The sequence below is a fragment of the Bidens hawaiensis genome, unplaced genomic scaffold (assembly GCF_021521415.1).
Source record: "Bidens hawaiensis isolate Kalapana, Puna unplaced genomic scaffold, B.hawaiensis_p1.1 tig00010607_1, whole genome shotgun sequence".
NCBI classification, from domain to species: Eukaryota; Viridiplantae; Streptophyta; class Magnoliopsida; order Asterales; family Asteraceae; genus Bidens; species Bidens hawaiensis.
The window spans coordinates 145,581-166,609 of record NW_027504987.1 but is presented as its reverse complement, the minus strand read 5'-3'; the positions used below and the strand labels follow the sequence as shown (position 1 = coordinate 166,609).

The window sequence follows — 21,029 nt, the reverse complement described above, 5'->3', positions numbered from 1 at the left end:
CAAAATGAAAATACATTAAGGAATACTTGCAAATGTTTTATTTTATTAATAATAAAGATCCGAAATAAGTACCCGAATCGGGTTAAATACAAACGGATACGAATACAGAAAATCCGAGATGTTACATTCGTTTCACGGGTCAAACCTAATGTGTTTGACTGGTCTTAACTTATTTAATTTGAATAGCTCATGATGCAACTTTTCAGGACTGGTGCATCCTCTTCCTTATCACGAGAGGTGTGCATGGGTCGAAATTAGGTATTTAAAAAGTTAAATATAATAGGGTCAATAGGAAATCGCCGGCCAATCATAGCGTTCGTTTTTACCAAAATTGGATGTTTTGTTATATTTATAAAACCAAAAACATGTCCCTTGGAACAACTTGGTGCATGCTGTATTTTTCGAATTAGAACGCTTTGTTTACATTTTAATTACAAAAACTATATCGGCCAATTATACTGATCAAAACGTGCATGAATCGACACAAATCAATACCTTTAGTCTTCAATCGGGTAGTCATGATAACAATCAAGTTCTGCTAATGCCTCTTTATTCCATGTCAAATAACAAGTCAATACGTAAGATACAGTTTTATCAAGAACTAACATTAGTGGTTGAAAGAACTATCAGCCCTTACTTCTTAACAGGTTGAAAGAATTACCAGAGGCCACAGCACAGAATCAACAAGAAGACACCGTAACAATCAATGATTTGCTTAACAACACATCACACCACAACCTGGTAACATACTTTCATTAAATATACCTTTAAGCAATTAACACCTAGAACTATAACAAAAACTACATTTGCCAGATTTAATGAAAAAGCTTCACATGCATAGCAAGAATCAATGAGGTATCCACCCACCACAACTGGTACTTCTCACAATGCCCGATGTGTACAAAGACATTGCATCCAGAGACAAATGGCACATCATTCGGATGTCTAGACCACGACGACGTCAACCCGAAGTTCCAGTAAGATCTCTTCGTTAGAAACATTTAATCAGCAAACCTGGTAATTTGACAACACTGCAAGCGGCAACTTGCATATTACTTTACTTTTTGCATGGTTTAGAGAGAAACGATCAGCATACGTTCATATATTTTAAAGCATTAGCTTTCCAAAACCCCTTATAATAGCTTTTCATCATTTGAAACACTATTTTGACATAAAAATAGCTCTTAAAGCTGTGTAGGCCCGTTTAGGTAGCAAACACTATTTGAAACACTTCTTAACCGTTACATGTACTACAGAAATTAGAAACAAACAAAGGTTTAAAATTCACAAACTATCAAACAAAATCAACACACAACAAATTAGTGGGAAAACAATGAAAAATAATAACATTATGATCATGCATCCACCGTAGACTCATCTCTAACACTCCCAGTAGCACTTGCTCCATCTCTACCCTTATACCTCCGAGCAACCCACAAATAAACCACCAAATTAACCACATTAATCCCCATTAATATCCAATAAAAGTAATCCAACTTACTCCTATTCAGATCATTCCTTAACCACCCTTCTTCCTCCTTTCCGGTCGCCTTTTCGATTATCTTCACAATCGCGGTACTCAGCCAGCTCCCGATCCCAATCTCACTCAAGAACATCGCACTACTTATGCTCCTCGTACCATCCGTCGCCTCATCGTAAAAGAACTCGAGTTGTCCCACATATGTAAAAACCTCAGCACTTCCTATAAGAAAAAACTGAGGAAACAGCCAAAACACACTTAGGGTTTTAGGGTTTGCATGGTTCCGCCTTTTGTGTTCCACCACCGCGGCTGACGCCATTGCGAAAATGGAAATAAATAGACCGACACCGATACGTTGCAATGACGTGAGCCCACGACGATGACCTGTTTTGGCTCTTAGGAACGGGACGATAACTTTTTCGTACACGGGAACCAGGATTATTGCGTTAATGGCCGAAAAGACTGCGACCGAGCCCGAGGGGATGAGGAAGTTTGACCCGAGTTTGCGGTCCATGATGGCTGCTTGGGAGAGGAAGAAAGTGGAGAGTTGTGCAAAGGAGATTGAAAGAGCAATGGTGGTGGCCCAAATGGGTAAAACCCTAATGAAGCATTTGAATTCTTCAACTTGTGTTATTGTGCATTGGTTCCATCTGTTTTGAGTTGTTGGTGATTCTTGGTCTTTGATGATGGCTGCTTTGTCTAAGAAGTGGTATTGTTTGGTGTGCGTGAGTTTTCGGGCACCAAAAATGTCGGATTGTTGTGTCAGAACCTCATAGAGTTGGTCGTCGGAGATGACGCGGGCTCCTCGGAGATGGTTCTTCGTGGCAACCACGATCACCTGCAATGGCGGATTCAGGGTGCTAAGATTCCGTTACATGTTGGTTAAATTGAAAGTCAAACCGAACTGAAACCGTTTAAAACTAAACTGAAGTACATATTCCGTGTTTGGTTGATTTGGTTTTCAATCGAACCGAATTAGTTAATTCAGTTTTAAGAGATTCAGCTCGTGAAACTGAGAAAACCAAATTTACATATATTTAGGCATGTAACCGAGCTGGCTGACCCAACTTGGCTAGTTTATCCTAATGAGCTGAAAGCGTGATTTTTTTAAAAGCTCAAGGCAACTTGTTTATTTTTCTAAAAAAGTTTAGTTTATTTTAATATTGTATATTTACATCTATTGACATTTTAAACGAGCCATACAAGCGAATCAACAAGTTAGTTAACGAGCGAACATGCTGGTTACTTTGACTCTTGTTTGGCTCGTTTGCTAATATTGGGCCATGACTTTTTAAAATTGGTATGAGCTAATGAGTCGATTTGGAGCAAGCTTTTTCTTAAGTGCCTCTCAAGCCTCTAGCTTTTTTAAAATGTTTAATTCGGTTAAACCTAGAAAACCGAACTCACGTATGGAAGGCGTTTTTTTAATAGCCTATTAGTGCTTAGAGGGAGTTTGGAATTCCTTATTTTGGCCTCCATAAGTCATTTTTAATTTTTTCACAGGTCATAAGTAGGGCAAAATAAGAAATTCTAAACACCCCCTTAACCAATTACCAAACCAAAGAATTTGAAAATTGAAACCCATACTGATAAACACTCGTCTAGTTAGTGTCTTGATAAAATTTAGTTTGAAACCGAACATGATTCAAATTCTGTTTTCGGTTCATTTTAGATCATTTTGAATTCAGTTTCGGTTTGACTGAAAAATAGCCAGCCCCAACAAACCCGAAACCCAAACCGATCATCAGTCAACGCCCGGTAATATATAGGTAGCAAAACCAAACAGAATTCAACCAAACCCAAAACCCGAATCGATCATTACAAACATCATATCGTTACCTGAAAAAACCTCGTGAAAACGCTCCCCATCGGCTTCTTATACCGATAATTCGAGAACCCAGCGGCTAAAATCACAATGGAAACAAACATAGTTATCGTAGGTATACCAAACCCCCATGCAAACCCTTTCTCCTGCTGCACATAAACCATAAGCGTAATCCCAAGCAATGCCCCCATATTAATCGCAAAGAAAAACCAATTAAAAAACGCATATTTTTTCACTACTTCCCGCTCATCCTCTTCATCAAACTGATCAGCACCAAACGAAGACACACACGGCTTGATCCCGCCCGTGCCAATCGCAATGAGACCAAGTGCGGTGTACAAGAACGCCGTTTGCCCGTCGGATGCAGGCGGGCATGGCCTTTTGAGGCAGAGTGAGGGGCGTAAGCTGTCGAGTTTTGCTGAGAGTGTCAGCATTACCATGCCCGCGAAGTAGACGAATGAGAAGACGATTATCGTTAAGAATCGGCCTAAATATGCGTCCGCAATGAAGGCCCCGACTAGGGTGAGGACGTACGCGGCTCCTATCCAGTCGGTTACGTGTGTGGCGGCGTTTGGTAGCGATTGGTGCATTTCGGTTACTAAGTACAGCACCATGCTTACCGCGACCGCGAAGAATGCTAGCCGCTCGGCTACCTCGTTCACTGCAAAGAAAATTCGCCATAGCGTTAACTAGGAAGTGAGAATCTATTACGAAGGTTCAAAGGTTGGCACTACCTGATTTACTTTACGATACAACAAATATTATCATTTTTAAAAAGTTTTTATACATTATTGGTGTGTTAGTTATATATAGCTTTATAACTAAAAATTAAAAAAAAAAAAATGCTATATTACGTGTGTAAGTGTTGGCTCAATTGTTGTTTGGTCTAAGTGTAAAACCCAACCCAAGAATTATTAGGGTTTATTATATTTGGTAATGTCTTGATTAGTAAGTTTGGTTAGTCTATATAAGCCAAGTTATGGTTAAACATTAGAATAAGTGAAGTTGGTGTAACTGAGTTAGGGTTCATCAAGAGTCAAACCGAGTTAGGGTTTGATTAGTTTTTTGAGTTATATTTTCTGATTAATATAAACGAGAGTTATTCGTTTACTTGGTGTTTGATTATCGATCTAGGACTTGACTAAGGGGGTATAATTCATATAACTATTGAGCTATTTATTTAGAACAATTTAGTTCATCCTTTCTTAACTAAAAAAAGATTAAAAGGAGAATTCTTATTCTTAAAACTAATATATGTGATCAGGCAAGTGTTACAAAATAAATAAGTCGGCCTAATCCGGCTTAAGGATACAAGATTATTTAAAAACTTTAAAAACTCTTTGTTTATTTTCTGATAGTGTTGGGCCGGTTAAATGTTTACCTTAAAGATTTTCTTTTATAAAAATACCATTTGACTTGGTTTTAGAATAAAATACAATTAAATTCGATTTGTTTTAGTAACCGATCATGGGGCTTAGTGGCTTAATGACAGAGACTGTATCTTAAACATCCAAAGATCATAGATTCAAGTTCTAAAGATATAAAAAATTTGCCTTAAAAAGTTTTATTTAGTAAACGAATCAAAATTATGATAAGTTGTTATACCGATAATGAAGGGAGAGGCTCTCCAACCACCGGTTTTTTGCTTATCAGCAGCCCTCCCTCTAAAATCAACACAACCATTGCTCACCACTGTCATCTTCGCACTTGATATCGTCTCTAATGTCTGCGAAATCCAGAATATATATATATATATATATATATATATATATATATATATATATATATATATGGTTAGTTTCATTTGAGAACTCAAAAAAAGTTAAGAACTTTTAGGAACTCTTAAAAACCAAATATTTTTTTAACTTTTTTTATATATTAACATTATTTGAGACTTGTTTTATCATATTTATAAAAAAAAAATTGATTACATATATAAATCACAAGTTACACATGTGTAAAATTTATGTGGTAAAAATTTACACGTGTAAAAAAACATAGATATGCGTAAAAAAACTAATTTTCATAATTGTAATCGTAAATATAGATGTCAAAACTGATAAAACTACACTTAAATAACATCAATATACAAAAATTTTTATAAAAAACGTTAGTTATTAAGAGTTCATTCAAGTTTTTAAATAATTTAAGAGTTCTCAAATGATACTAATCCTATCTATATATATATATATATATATATGTTACATGAGGATCACAAAAAAAATATCGTATCATGCGCTACAATACCTTATGCGATTGTTGTTTTTGGATCGAATCCATAACGACTGAAGGGTCTGTGTATGATGATTTCTCAGTTCTTTCACTTATTGTATCCATATTACTTGTTTTGGTTTGTTTTTGAAGAACGTGATATGTTTATCAATGTGTAAAGTTAGTTGTGAGTGTCAATTTATATTGTAGTGGTGTTAGTGTAGCGGGAGGGCGGCCGGGTTATTGATTTACTATGACCCGACCCGTTTAGAATCTTTTTGACTGGGATTCTTTGGTTGATGATACCAAGATCAATCCAAAAACATTTGTTTCTTTTAAAACAGAGTTACACAACATTAAAACTATTTAAAAGTCTTTTAGTAATAAAGGACAAATTGCTTAAAAAGATATTAAGTTTTTCTTTTTCCTTTTCTTTTTTAGTGAAATTAACATTTTTTTTTAAAGATACTGCATTCTTTATTTACTAATCTTTTTTTGTGAAGTTTGATACCGCAAGATTAGTAATTAGTAAGATTTATAGAATTGATCTTGCTAACATGAACATGACCTCTTCAACCAAAGTTATATAGCAAAGCGTAACATAATGCCAAGTTCTACTTAAATATTTGTCTTTTCACCACCAACATTATTACAAACTATCAAGGATTCTTCATATAAATTTATTTTAAACTGATTGTCTAGAGCTATAATATAATATGTTCAAGATACTATTTGGTAGTGAGCATAGAAACTTAATATTCTTTTTTATGATTCCTCAATAATATATATTTAACAGATTACTAAAATCATTGGAAGCCATACTATAGAATAAAATTGGTTTGATCCATCAATGTTGGAACCACCGAGTTTGACAGATATGGTCTAAATCGCCGATTAAAACGTCAAAAACCTAGTTAAGACAGCTTCGTGGCTTTGGCATTTGGAACATTAAGACCTATACTTAAAATATTAATTATTTCAATTTAAAAAAAATGCTGAATCAATCCCAAAAAGCAAGGAGAAGATCCAAAACTAATTTATTTGTTTAATAAAAGCTATTTTATGGTATTATATAAGTTATTAAATATTTAGAAATATAAATGTTAACTATCCAAATTCAACAGCTGGACTTTAGTAGCATTTAATAATACGTAGTTCAAATTAATTGATTAAAAAGGTTATATATATTTTCTATTTTTCCTATTATACAAAATTGGAGGCCTGCTTGTACTACAATTATAACTAGTTTTCTCTCTCGATGAAAGTTGCTGGCTGCAATAAGAATGATAAATTACAAGTTGCAAACTCTAATTCAGCTAGCTTGCATTATTAATCGATTTTCATCCTTTAGAGCATTCGTGTTTCCGGTAATGCTAGACCAACCGGAAGAGAGATAGAGGGTTATTTTTATCTTTTCTGAAAGTTTATAATTTTATGAACAGCGATCAGGGCTGGTTCCGAGAACTGAAAAAAAAATTGGGCAGAAGGCGAAAAATTTTTGGAACCTTAAGTAAAGGAGTATTTTGTTGGATTTTAAACAATGTAATTTTTAAATGAGCTTACTTGGTTAATATTTGGGTTGTGTAAAAAATTTTAGTATAAAAATAGGATTAAGCATTTCTCAAATGAAATTACCATAACCTATTGATTGAGAGTCAAACCCTTTTTTTCACTAGACCAAGCTAGTTGTTATATTATTGAGTTTAAATATTAAATATGCATATCGTTTTTCATAAAAATACATATAATTTAAAAAAAATAAAAGTTTGGGCCTAGCGAGGTGTCGGGCCTGGGGTCGTCGATTGACCACCCGGCCCCACCCCAGGGCCGGCCCTGGCGATAACAATCCAAGATGTTTACTAGTGAGATTTGAATTAATATAAGTAACCATTTGAAAGACAAGTGTAAGTACAATATAATTAAGATGTACGCCAACTCCGGCGTCTCAACAAGTGTAAGTACAATATAATTAAGATGTACCAAGCTCTCATCTAACCACGTATTCTTTGTTTTCTTTTTAATATAAAACGATTAATCTTATGCAGTCACAGAAAAAGCTAGATAAATGAAAAACCAACCTCAATTTCATGTATCCACAATCTTTAGCGTGCATACGTACGTCGCCTATTTCATGCTGTTATGTGATGTATGTGTGAGGGAGAATCGGTTGCAATTTTATATCCAAAGAGTCCATGACGTATATACGTATGTGTGTATAAAGAAGGAAACATTGATGAGGGTCATTTAATTGATGTTTGTTGGTTGTGTATTAATACAGCGTTGATTTACTAGATGAGTTTGAAATCACATGGTTTTGCAGGTTTTGGTTGGTGGGTGAATTTATGTCATAATAGTCTACGCTATAACTATTGCCATGTATGGAAAATATTATTCACTAGAATAGACATATCTTAAAAACTAAAGTAGTTGGGAGTGGATGAAGGCTAGTAAAACCAAATATCTTGCTACTTCATAAGACATTTAATGACACTCTTGAAAATAAATACTTGTTTTCAAAAATGTTTTAGCTTTCTCTTTTGTTATTAAATAGACCCACACACATATTTATTTATGTAATTAATCAAATAAATCGAATATAAAAGTTGTGTATCAAGTTACATAATTTACACAAGAAGTGTCTATTTACTTCGTATATTCCAATTGATAAAAGAGATCTAATTTTTTTGAACGGCAAACTAAACTTCTTAATTACCTTTATTTGCACCTTGCAGTAAGCTGGTTTAAACCCTCATCCTCTAGAATTGTAAGGAAGCACCTGGATTTCAAAAATTTTATTGATAAAATGGATGAGAACTATTCCTTTTACCTCATTCGAGCTGTGTGGGATTGTGGTGGGGAGAAATCTCCTGGCCCGGATGAATTCACTTTCAAATTTATTAAGAAATTTTGGAACGTGTTTGAATTGGATGTGGTTAAAATTCTAAACCATTTTCATGCATGTGGGCAAATTAGCAGGGCCGGCCCAATAGTTTTAATGGGCCAAGCTAGGACTTGAGGCCTCCAAACAACAAAGGCCCCCATTTTGTTAACATCGTTTTGAAAGTAAGTAAATATTAAAGGGGGGGGGGGGGGGGGGGTTATTCATGTGATAGAAAGTTTCAACAAGCCAAAGGCCCATAAGTGATAAATGAAAATAGCAACGAATCATCCATCAAATTAAATTGTAATTAATGAAAATGGCAATTAATTGAAATGAGAATTTGCAACAGAAGGTGGGAGAAACATAACAGAAGGTGTGTTGATTCTTAATGAAATTGTCTCTTGGTGTAAAAAACGAATTTGCCTTCGATGATGTTCAAGGTAGACATTGACAAAGCTTTTGACTCTGTTAATTGGCGTAAAACTCCATCTTATCACAAATGAGGTTACCGGAGAAATGGATATTGTGGGCTAAAGGCACTTTTTTATCAGCACGTTTGCCCATTATTATTAGTGGTTCACCAACTTCGGAGTTCAAAATTCGGAGGGGGTTCATCAAGGTAATGCGTTATCTTTGTTCTTGTTTATTATTACAATGGAAGCCTTACACGTTGCTATTAGAACAATCTGTTTTGAAGGATTGTTCAAAGGAATAGAAACACCATGGAATGGCCTGCTAGTTTCACACTTATTTTATGTCGACGACGCGGTATTCCTTGGGGAATGGTGTCATTCTAATTTCACAAATCTAAAAAGAATTCTAAGATGCTTCCTCGTGACCTTGTGGTTAAAGGTTAACCTTCATAAAAGCACACTTTATGGGGTGAAGGTTCAGTCAATGGCTGCAGTTCTTAATTGCAAGTTTGATAAGTTACCTTTCTTTCATTTAGGTTTACCGGTTGGAGCAAACATGGGCTTTACAAGAAATTGGCAGCCTATCCTAGATAAGTTTGATACAAAACTATCAAAATGGAAGGTGAAAACGTTATGTTTTGGAGCTCGACTAACATTACTCAAATCATTCCTTGGTAGTTTGGGGGTTTATTATTTTTCAATCTTTCGTGCCTTGGTTAAAGTGCTAAAACAATTGGAGTCCAAACGGCGAAAGTTCTTATTGGTGGAGATGGTGAAAAGGATAAAATCAATTAGGTCGCGTGGCAAAAAAATAATACGAGATAAAGATCGGGTGGTCTTGGGATCGGGAGTTTGAATGCAACCAACATTGCTCTACTTGCTAAATGGTGGTCTCGATATAAAAACTGTAAGTCCTGTATCTTGGTTAAAATTATTTCTGCTGTTCATACGAATGTTTAATCTTGGGGATTAATTCCGGTTAAAAAATCTCTAATCTCTTAGGAGAACCTAAAACGCTATACATAAATTGGATCAAGATGAACTAATGAGTAATCATAATATGTTGGAAAAGGATACAACAAAAAATGGGTATGGGAGACAAAATCTTGTTTTGGCTTGACAATTAGATAAATGACAGGTCATTAAAAATAATATTCCCCTCGTTATTTGAAACAAAAAGATATTTTTGTTAAATATTGTTATGTGTGGTCTAATAATAATGTTAGCTGGGTATAAAGATGGTACAAGATACCTAGATCGGCCCCAGTTCCATGCTAAATTTCAAAATTGTTTGGACAACAAGGTGCATCATGTCGCTGACAGTTCCTTTTGGCTGAAATGCATTCCCATTAAGGTAAATTTTTTTGCTTGGAGGTTACTTTTAGATCGTATTGCTACAAAATTAGCACTCTTAACGAGAGGTGTTGATGTTGGAAACGATACATGTGTTTTGTGCAATATGAATTAGGATTCATCGGTACATCTTATGGTTCATTGTTGGGTGGCTAAATGGGTTTGGTTGATTATCCACGATTGGGTAAAGTTACCAAAGTCCACTAATTTTGATACCATGAGGGATCTTTTAGAGTATCCTAATAAGCATGTAAAAAAAGTGGCGAAACGTGAAGTGACCCAAGCAATTTTATTAGTCACATGTTGGATGATTTAGAAGGCTCGAAATAATAAGATTTTTAATAATAAAAAATTCTCAATGAATAATTTTGTGTATGACATCAAGGCAACTTCGTTTCTTTGGATCAAACGTAGGAGTAAACATGAGGGCTTGCCTTGGAGTGGGAGAAATGGTGCATGTTTAATTTCTTTATTTTTCTTATTTAAACGGTTGTAAAAGATTTTTTGCTTGGTGTTTTAGTTATTTTCATTTCCTTGTATGTTTTAAGCCTCTTGCGACTTGCAAGTGGTTCTCTTTTCTTTTATAATATTGAGCCTCTAAAAAGAAGATAACCTAAGTTGGTGGGTAGTCATTAAGTTGGATGATCTACCAGTCCTACAAATACAATATAATAAAAGAGAGATGTTTAAACTAACTTTAAAGATGCAATTATAGAAAATGATCATTTAGTTAGTGACACAAAAATGTTTAATACATTTCGAATAACAATTATGCATTAATGGTATTTACCATATTCCTTTTCAACATTTTGAACCTAGCTTGTTATTGTTCATGTTCATCCTACACAAAATATAGCGTAATATATATGAGGCGACTATGACAGTTTTATTAGCTTAGTGACAAAAAAACGCCGCCCCTGATAATTGCGTTGCACGCCCATGATAATTGCGTTGTTATGTACATATGAGAACAGAATGAATCACATTTTATCAAACTTACTTCCTATGTGTTTAGTTGCATTTCCATGTTAGTTGAAGATTCTTAAGTTCAAATTTAGACCAATTTCATATCAAATTTTCCTTTCGAAGAAACTTCAGAGCTATATCTGAAGAGTAAATTAATCTCTTTAACCGAAACTCAATAATAAAAATAAGTTTCACATAACTAGCTGAGTGTCCGCGCGATACTGCGGTTACGTATGCAAACACAGCATCGAACGCGTAACCAGTGTCAACACGTGCATAACCTTGCAATGGAATGACGGTAACCCAATGACGGTATGTGCACAGCGTGACATCGGACTTGTAACCGATGTCGGTAAGTGCATCACACAATGTCATTCGTGTAACAGTTGCCTAAACGCATGTAACAGGTGGAGAAAAATAAGAAGTAAAGCTTAAATATGTAGTAGTTTTATATAAATAATTTTTTATAAACCAACTTGTTTTGACTCAAATCTCGTTCTAACTTGTCACCGTTCAAACTCAAAACATTCTTACTTGACCCCTTTCGACCCAAACCCGTACCGAGCCGACTTTAACCATATTAACCATATTTTTGTATCAACCCGTTTCGACCATAATACGGTCTTATACATGACCAGATCCCACCCTATCTGACCTATTGTCGGTCCTAACTCGTAATTTCGTATCATATTAGTTTTTTTAAAATTAAAAGTATAGCAATACCATATTCAATTTAAAAAGAATAAAATACACTTTTTTGTGGTGTATTTTTTAATAAAAAATATTAACGTGTGAAAATTTTATGACCGTTAAAAAGTCATGGGGGGTATTTGGTTTAAATAAGGGGTAAATGTAAACTATATTACAAATTAATAAAAAAATGGTTAAAGTTGAAGGACCACTATTGTTAGTATTTTTCATATGACCAAAATACAATATTGCTTATGTATTTTCAAATTTTAATGCATTGTTGATTATACATTAAACATTAAATATTAAACTTTTTAAAATTTAAAAGGTCATTCACTCCTATATTATATATAGTATAAATAGTGAAAATACTATTAAAGTAAAAGAACACGTGCCTTGGTTATCATTAATAAAAAGTTGCCCCATTGTTTAGGGTGCTTCACAACCTTTAGGCTAAAGAAATAATAACCAATGAAGGATCTTGTATATCACTTCAAGTTTTGTCCATATGTAGCATCTCGAAACCTTCTCATTTAAGTTTGATCGAAAAATGTCAAATCTTAAAGTTAAAGGGTTAAAAATAAAAATTCTGGTTTTCTAGACCCATCGCGCTACGCGGCGGATAATTATAATTCCATCGCGATACGCGATGAAAGTTCAAAAAGATCTAGAAAATGGCGGTGTCGTGCTACGCGCTGGCCAAACCAACTAGACCATCACGATACGTGATGCCCATGTTAAGTAACCGAGTACACGTGTCCAACCATGTGTCAACACGTGGCATGAACTCATGAATTGCGGCGTCGTGATATGCGACGGTCATAGCCCAGGCTCCATCGCGATACCCGATGGGAGCCCGAAAATGCCTATAAAAGAGGGGGGGAGGGGCTATGGGATTGAGCTCCTTTCATCCCAAAACACTTTCTTCAACACACATTTAACCCAGGAATTCATGCCCCAACCTTCCTGGCTAACCAATGATCGTTTTCTTGAAATACGTGCAAGATACAAAGTCCTAAAGCAATGCTAGCGTCCAAAACGTCTCTATTATCGAAGCCCTACGACAAGTTGTCATTTTCTTTATTATTCTTATTTTAGAGTTATTGATTTAAGGTAGAGATTACGTTTAATTTATTTTGTAGAGTTATGATCTTTAGACCTAGTCAAAGTTAAAGTCTTTATCCTTGAAATATTTCTATATTCTATATTCTAACTAATATTATTACAAAAGAAATGACGTTACTTTTATATGAAGTAATGTTATCAAAACTATATATTTTGACGGGCATGTAGTAACTAGAAGGGGGGTGTCACTAGTAGTAAGTTTCTTGCCTAAGGAAAGTAATTCGTACAAATCTCAATCAACAACGGGACCTGTTTACTTACCTGGAGAAACTTACCAACATGATAGAACCTATTGGTCCAAAGCATGCTATCCCAAACGTCATATATAAATACAAGTATATTTTCATAAACGACTGCAACTTTATTGTAACGTTCGTTAATTTCTGTTAAAAGGTTTTAATCTTGTAGGGTTTGTATTTTAACCGGGACTCGATCTGGCATTCCTCGGGGACCTCCTTGTCATTCTCGTAAGTTAATTATTTAATATTTCATCCAAGTTATCACATTTTTCAAGTTTGAGGGGCTAGAGTGTTATTGTTTTATTATAACAAGTAAACCCTAGCCTACTTCTCATTCCTTTCCTTCCTGTTCCGATGGGCTACCATATTGCAGCCTCCACCTCATTTTTGTGCCACTCCAGCCAAGCTCCGGACATCCCGAGTCTAGTCCAAGGTTGCTTACATCATAATATAATTCTTTTCCACCATTAAACCCTTTGTTGAACATGTTAGGGTTGAGTTTTGATGATAACAGCTTTCTGACAGATTCGTACTCGTTTATAGTTTGGTCTGTAACTCGATGGTAACTCATTGTTTTTGATCGATTCTTGTTTCCATGATGTTCTAATTTGAGTCTAGTTTCCAGAAAGGTATAATTTGTAATTTTTGGACGAGATTTGAATGGTTTTTATGATTTTATAAAATTGTGTGTCAAAGATGATGCGGGGTGACGGATTCTGGTCTATCTTTCCGACATCATAACTCTTTTATGAAAAGTCCAAATTGGTTGATTCCACTTCTGAAAGTTCATATTTTTAGTTAATATTACAACCCAATTGGAATCGTTTAATTTGGTTTGGTAATGATTTTTAAACAAATAAAACACTTTTGCTGCATATTGAAATAGCTGCATGTATCTTTCTGTGTTGGAGGAATTTTTATCATTTTTGTGTCTACTAGAAAAATATAATAAAAATATTTTTATAAACCTAAGACATTTATGCAACTCTGATAAAATTTCATAATTTAATTCTATGTTTTTCCTATGAAATAAAATACCTCTTTGCGTGCTAAAATCTGCATGTTATACTCGTTATTGATCAATTCATTCGTTTTAGGATAAACCGGTGGCTGTCCAATTGTGTTCTTTTGGGGATGTTTTAAGAGATTTTTTGCTCCGTCATCTTCCTAGGTATGTCATATAGGTTATACTTTAGTATCGTGAGCTATGAAGCTCATTTGATTGATCAATTGTCTATAGATTGAGAAACTAGGATTTCGGTTGTCTAGATTTTTAATTGTCGTGTTTAGCGTGTTGTTTGAGGGAATTAACAACCAATTCAAATTGTGTAGCCTTGGTATGTTATATGGGCTGTGAAAAAATTAATTTTTATGTTAATGGGGCTGAAGTGGTTGTCAGTTTCTCAAACGGGTCGGTACAAACGCAAATTCGCGTTTATTGGTAGTTTGTGCGTCGTGCTTGCGAATTACCGACCCATCCAACTCGTGTAGCGTTGTGTGGACTTGTTGGCTGTGATTTTATTAAATTTGGTCCACACGGGGCTGAGTTGGTTACTAAGAGCATAAACAACTCATAAACGCGCATATTCGTCTTATCTAGCAACCTCTGGGGGTAGTTTGGGAATTCCTTATTCCCAGGAGTACCTAAAGGTCGTTTTGGTAAATAAAAGGCCCCGGGGGCTGTTGTAATTGAAATTGGTGAGGTTGAGGCTCTACGTAACTCGAATCTTGTTAGAACGCCTCACAGGATAAACGAGTCTTTTCGGTATCGTTAGTAATGATCGTGTGTAAACCGACAGGCCTTTGAGTTGTGGGAATACTTAGGGGTCTCTAGCTCGTGGTGATTGTGTGCCTTTTGTCAGGTGAGTTCATGATGCCCCTTTTTAACTCTTTTTACATTTTGGGCTAGCATACACACCCTATTTCAATTTAACCCGATTTTGCTCGTTTAAACTATTTGGATGGTATCACACAGGGCCGGCTCCGAGAAAGGCTAAAAAATTTTGGGCCAGAGGAGAGCCTAAATTCGGGCCTAAAGACTTAAGCAAAAAATAAACTCGATAACTCATAAAAAAAAGTAAATCATACGATGTAATGATGATAATAGTAATTTCAATACACAAAATATAAATATTGTAGCAAAATAATCTAATTTAAATACCTAAACGAAACGCGATGCTCTCCTTGCATTTTTTGAATCAAAACTCTCAATCAATTCTTGATAATCTATGCTTTCCAACACATCGCTTTCAATAGATATCATCGCCAAGCCGTTAAGTCTTTCTTGGGACATTGTGGATCGCATGTAAGTCTTCAACAACTTCAATTTTGAAAAGCTTCTTTCAGCCAAAGCCACGGTTACCGGAATAGTCAACAACACTTGATATGCATTTACCGCATTAGGAAAAAAACCGTGTTGCACCACATTGTTTAAAGCATCTAAAAGGGTGACAATATCACTTGATAAAAATGTCTCGAACAACTTCAACTCCAAAAAAAGTTCCTCGTCGTCATCATCGGACTCTTCTCCATGCTTCAATGCTTCATGTAGAGTATAACAACACGACTTAAGTTTTGTTTCATCAAGCGCCTTCAACTTTTTAGGAAACAAAAAACCAAATAGTTTTTCGTATTGTTCGAATCTTGTTTTAAGAGAATAAATTGATTGGTCAACAATACATAAAAAGTAGTTAACTTTAAAGTTTTCCTCGAGTGAAAATAAAACTTCTTGCTCACGAGACTCGTCAAATTGTTTTTTCCTAATAATCGGACGGCTTTGAGAGAATACCGGATCAACACCCATTTCAATGACAATTTTTTTAGCATCAACAATTGCCTTAGGGAACCCCACTTCTCTATAATTCTTGAAGTATTTAATCAATTTCTTCACTTGTTTAATTGCCACATCGAGAATCATATCCTTGGAATGCAATCTTTTGCTAACGACATTCACCGATGATAATATTTCATACCAAATAACAATTGCTAAATAAAATTCAAACTCACAAAATTCATTCTTTACTAGCGTACGAGCATCGCTTTGAGTTTTATTATCGTTATTGGTGTCCCTAACTTCAAGCAAGGCTTCTCTTACATCTGAAAGTTGAAATCTAATCGGTTTAACGCTATCCACACGACTTTCCCAACGAGTGGGACACATTGACTTAAGAGTGAACCCTTTAACATTGTCTTTCAAAACCGCTCACCTCTTAGTAGAATTAGCAAAGGCGCTATAAATCCGTTGTATGACACCAAAAATTTCCCTAGATTTAGTGCAAGCGTTTGCCATGTCACATAGTACAAGGTTAAGACTATGACAACCACATGCGGCATAAAAAGCTCTAGGATTTATATCTAAGAATCTCTTTTGAACTCCTTGATGTTTTCCTTTCATGTTTGATCCATTATCATAGCCTTGACCACGTATATTATTGACATCAAGACCAAGAGAATTTAACTCCTCAAGTGTAACATCAACCTAGCCGGTGGTATCATCAACAACTAGAAAACCTAAAAAAGATTCCTCAACGGTAACCGCATTAGAGTTTAAATTGATATTGACATACCTCACAATTATAGACATTTGTTCTTGGTGACTTATATCCGGAGTGCAATCAAGGATGATAGAATAATACTTTGCTTGCTTTATCTTCTCGATGATTTCCGATCTAATCCGATGTGCTAGTAAACCGATAAACTCGTTTTGGATATTGTGACCAAGATAATGTATGTTGAGTTCATCACTCATAATATGGCGTAAATGTTCTTTTATAATTGGGTCGAACTCTTCCAACATCTCAATCAATCCCAAAAAGTTTCCATTATTTTTTTGGTATAACTTCTCGAAGGATCCCCGAAATGCTAAACCATTTTTAGCAAGAAATTTCACAAGTGCAATAATCCTAAAAATAACTTCTATCCAATAATCTCTTTCTTTCTTGAATTGTTCGTATGCTACTTTGTCGATGGTTTCCTTACAATTCAACATTTTACGCATTTCAAACCATTGTTTCATACTCTTCAAATGTTCGATGCTAAGCTCATGATTTTTAAATCTAACGGAAGCGTTCTTCCAATTCGTAAAACCATAGCTATCTAACCCACCTTACGGACGCCCTTTTCTAAAAAGTTTACAATAAAAACAAAATAGCTTGTCAACCTCCTTTGAATACACTAGCCATACTCTATCACAAGTCTCCCCATTAGATAGATGTCTAGTATACATGCTTTTAGAAAACCGTCTTCCAATTGAATTCACCGGACCCTTATCAATAGAAAAATCTCGTTTTGGACCTTTCTCAACCAAAATATTAATCATGTAAGGATTAAGGCCATCCCAATTTCTAGGATCAAAAATATCAATGCTTGTATTTATATTAGCTCCATCAACATTAGCACCATCCATATTAGCATCAACATTATCTTCATCCACATCATCTTTATCTACTTGAACATCCACATCAATATCGTCTTTATCAACATGAACATCCGCATCAATATCGTCTTTGTCAACATGAACATCCGCATCAATATCATCTTCATCGACATTAACATTAGCTTCGACATTAATCACATTTTCATCAACATAAACACGTTCTTGTTCTTCATTAACACTAGAAGTTTCAGGTTGTTTTGTAAAAAACTTAAATATATCCGAGATTGAGACTTGCTTAGTTCTTCCTCACGTTTCCTCTTTTTACGTTTTTCATTACCCGATAGGTATTTGTATTTAGGAGGCATTTTTCCTGCAAAACAATATATATTAATATTAGTTGTTTAGTTCCGAGTTCAGTTAGTTATTTAGTTAAATGTGTTATTCGTCTTGTCGTCTATTCGCTAAACAAACTGATTAATAACTGAATTTCAACATAATTCAATAAACAAACAAAACATGAATTATGAACAATTACATCTAAGATTTTATTATTCTAAGTCAATAACTTTTATAAAATTAATCAAAAAAATAACTAACCTGATCAGAAATTCAGATTTCAGAATTTTGGAGAATCGGAGGCTGGAGTCCGGCGACGGCGACGGATGGTCCGGCGAGCGGCGACGGACAGACGGACGGCGTGAACGGTGAACGACGGGTCGGCGGTGGTTGTTTCTTGTTTGGCGCTCAGGCTTAGCCCTCTGCTTTCTTTCTGCCTACGTTTCTAACTTTCTATTTTTAAGAATAATAATAACAATTAACAATAAAAAGAATTTTGTAATTGGGCTATGTGCCTACAAATAATTTGGGCAATTGGACAATGGACATGATTTTACATGGGCTAAACAATTTAAAGATGTTAGACTACAAGTTCAAATACATTTTTTTATAACAATATATATATATATATATATATATATATATAATTTTTTTTTAAATTTTCGGGCCTACCGGGTAGTCGGGCATGTGGCGGTCGATCCCCCTGCCACATGTAATAGGGTGTGTTTTTTAACCGTACCCGAATAACGAACCCGAATCGAAGCGACCCGAGACCCGAATAACCCGAACCGAATTCACCCGAACCGATTAAGCTCCTAACCCGAATCCGAGATAAAATATTCGGGTCGGTATTTGGGTTGAAATACCCAAATTCGGGTTAACCCGAATAACTCGAAGTATAATACATTGATGCATGTATCCCTAATTTTTATAGGGTAGTTTAGCGGTGAAGTAACACATTGACTTTATGTATTCTTGTTCGATTGTTCTCGAGACTCCGATAATATTGGATTTATCACATCCCAATGCGTTAATGACCATAAAACATGTTGAGAATGTATATTCAGTTCAAAAACTTAAATAGTATAGTATTTAAACAAATATGTATTGAGCATGTTTCTTCAATTCACACAAGTATTGATCCACATATTACAACACTCCTTCATTCGGTCTAATGCATGCTTGTATGATAAATTTTACGTTTTGCTAAATAATACATATGATATTGTTGAATATGGTTGTATATTATGGTTTTATAACGGCTTGGAATACGGTTTTTTAATTTATGATATTGTCAAAGGTGAATATATTTTTTTAATTTGTTAAACTCGAAACCCAACCCGAATTAACCGACCCGTTCAACCCGAAACCCGAACAAACCGGACTTATTTGGGTCGGTTCTTGGGTCAATTTGTTTTAAGCTCAAACTCGAACAAACCGACCCAAACAACCCGAAACCCGAATAAATAACCCGAAGAACACCCCTAACATGTAATAGCCGGCTATGGTATTACATAGCCTTATTTGTATTTGTGCATTTATGAAAGTATGTGTGGATTATATTCTATGCCTTTGGATATTTTAGACTCGTTTATGGTCATATATTCCTTAAGGTTATATATATTACTTATGGTCTAGGCTCGAGGATACTCTTAGGCCTAGTATTATATCCTAGATTATCCATTATTTATGGATTGTATGTGATGATATTGTTTGGTTGAATATTTGAATTAGATGTTTGTAAGTGTGTATGTGAATGTGTATGTGTTGGTAAACTGTGACTGGGTCAAATATATTACTTGGGGAAGACCCGAGGTGAGAAGGCCCGTGTTGCATGTTTATGTCCCAGCGGGTCAAATATATTACTTGGGGAAGACCCGGGGTGAGGAGGGCCGCTGTTCTGCTAAACCGTGGTTGGGTCAAATATATTACTTGGGGAAGACTCGATGTGAGGAAGCCCGTATCACGTGTTTAGGTTTGTTAAACCGTGACCGAGTCAAATATATTACTTGGGGAAGACCGGGGTGAGGAGGCTTGTGTTGCGTGATTTTTGTTTTATTAAACTGTGACCGAGTCAAATATATTACTTGGGGATGACCCGGGTGAGAAGGCTCGTGTTGCATGATTTTGTTGGTTTTTGTTAAACCGCGGCCGGGTTAAATATATTACTCTGGGAAGACCCGGGGTGAGGAGGCCCGTGTTGCGTGTTGACCAAGAGAAAAGTATTTATCTAATTACTTATGATTTTCTCCAAATCTTTTTATATTTATTAAATAAATCTGAATTATGGATGTTACTTATAAAACTTGAACTCACTCAGCTCAAGCTGACTTTGTGTGTATGTTAGATTGATTTTCAGGTTAAGAGGAGGATGCTTACCGCTTAGACGTGCTCGAGACTACTCGGATGGTTGAAGGCATATCTAGTCGGGGAAACTAATAATGAAGACTGTTTACTTTTAATTATTATTAAACGCATTTAAATTGGTTTTAGGCATACCTCCCATTTTTTTTTTTTGGGAATTTGTTTTTGACACTTACGATTTTCGCTGATTCTATACTCTGAACTGTTTTCGAAATAAAGTGAATTCATTTGGGTTTTAAATTTTTGTGAAATTTTGGATATGATTACTAACTGTAGGATTCCCGGGGTTCGGGGTCTTACATTTATCAAGGTTAAACCAAACTTAAGGTCTGCAGCTTTATCAAGAAACACCATCAAGGTATTTATACAAACCTATTTTACTATAGGTTAACATCATACAGACAGGAAAGGTTTTCAAACATCTCAAAACCGACAATCGCATGTGAATACGTTAAACCTTTTACATATAGACATTTTTACCCTTGTAGTAAATAGGTTGTTTATTACAAATAGTCTGATAAACATTTGCATGAGATTACATGATCTCTAAAATCGTTATAATACAAAATAGAAAATAAAAGCAACTCAGACTGATTCCACATGTGTCTGGATCCAAACATAACTGACTAAGCAGGCATGCAGATAAAGTCAGTCATAACCGGTTCTCCAACACAGGGTTACGTGGCTTGGGGAACTCTAGAATGACAAGTTCTCCCAACAGGGGCTACGTGACTCGGGGAACTCTTGAATTATGTGTGTAAGGCAGTGGTT

General features: G+C 35.2%; 2 pseudogenes across 1 annotated transcript; both read right to left on the bottom strand.

Annotated features, from left to right (window-relative positions):
* Nucleotides 1-1,355: 1,355 nt before the first annotated feature.
* On the bottom strand, nucleotides 1,356-5,027 carry LOC143609713 (protein NRT1/ PTR FAMILY 8.1 pseudogene; annotated as a pseudogene). Its single transcript, XR_013149467.1, has 3 exons — nucleotides 4,911-5,027; nucleotides 3,320-3,966; nucleotides 1,356-2,318 (listed from the first exon to the last, which is right to left on the bottom strand). The product of XR_013149467.1 is annotated as a protein NRT1/ PTR FAMILY 8.1 pseudogene (transcript).
* Nucleotides 5,028-15,344: 10,317 nt separating this feature from the next.
* Nucleotides 15,345-17,923, bottom strand: LOC143609712 (uncharacterized; annotated as a pseudogene).
* Between the last annotated feature and the right edge of the window lie 3,106 nt (nucleotides 17,924-21,029).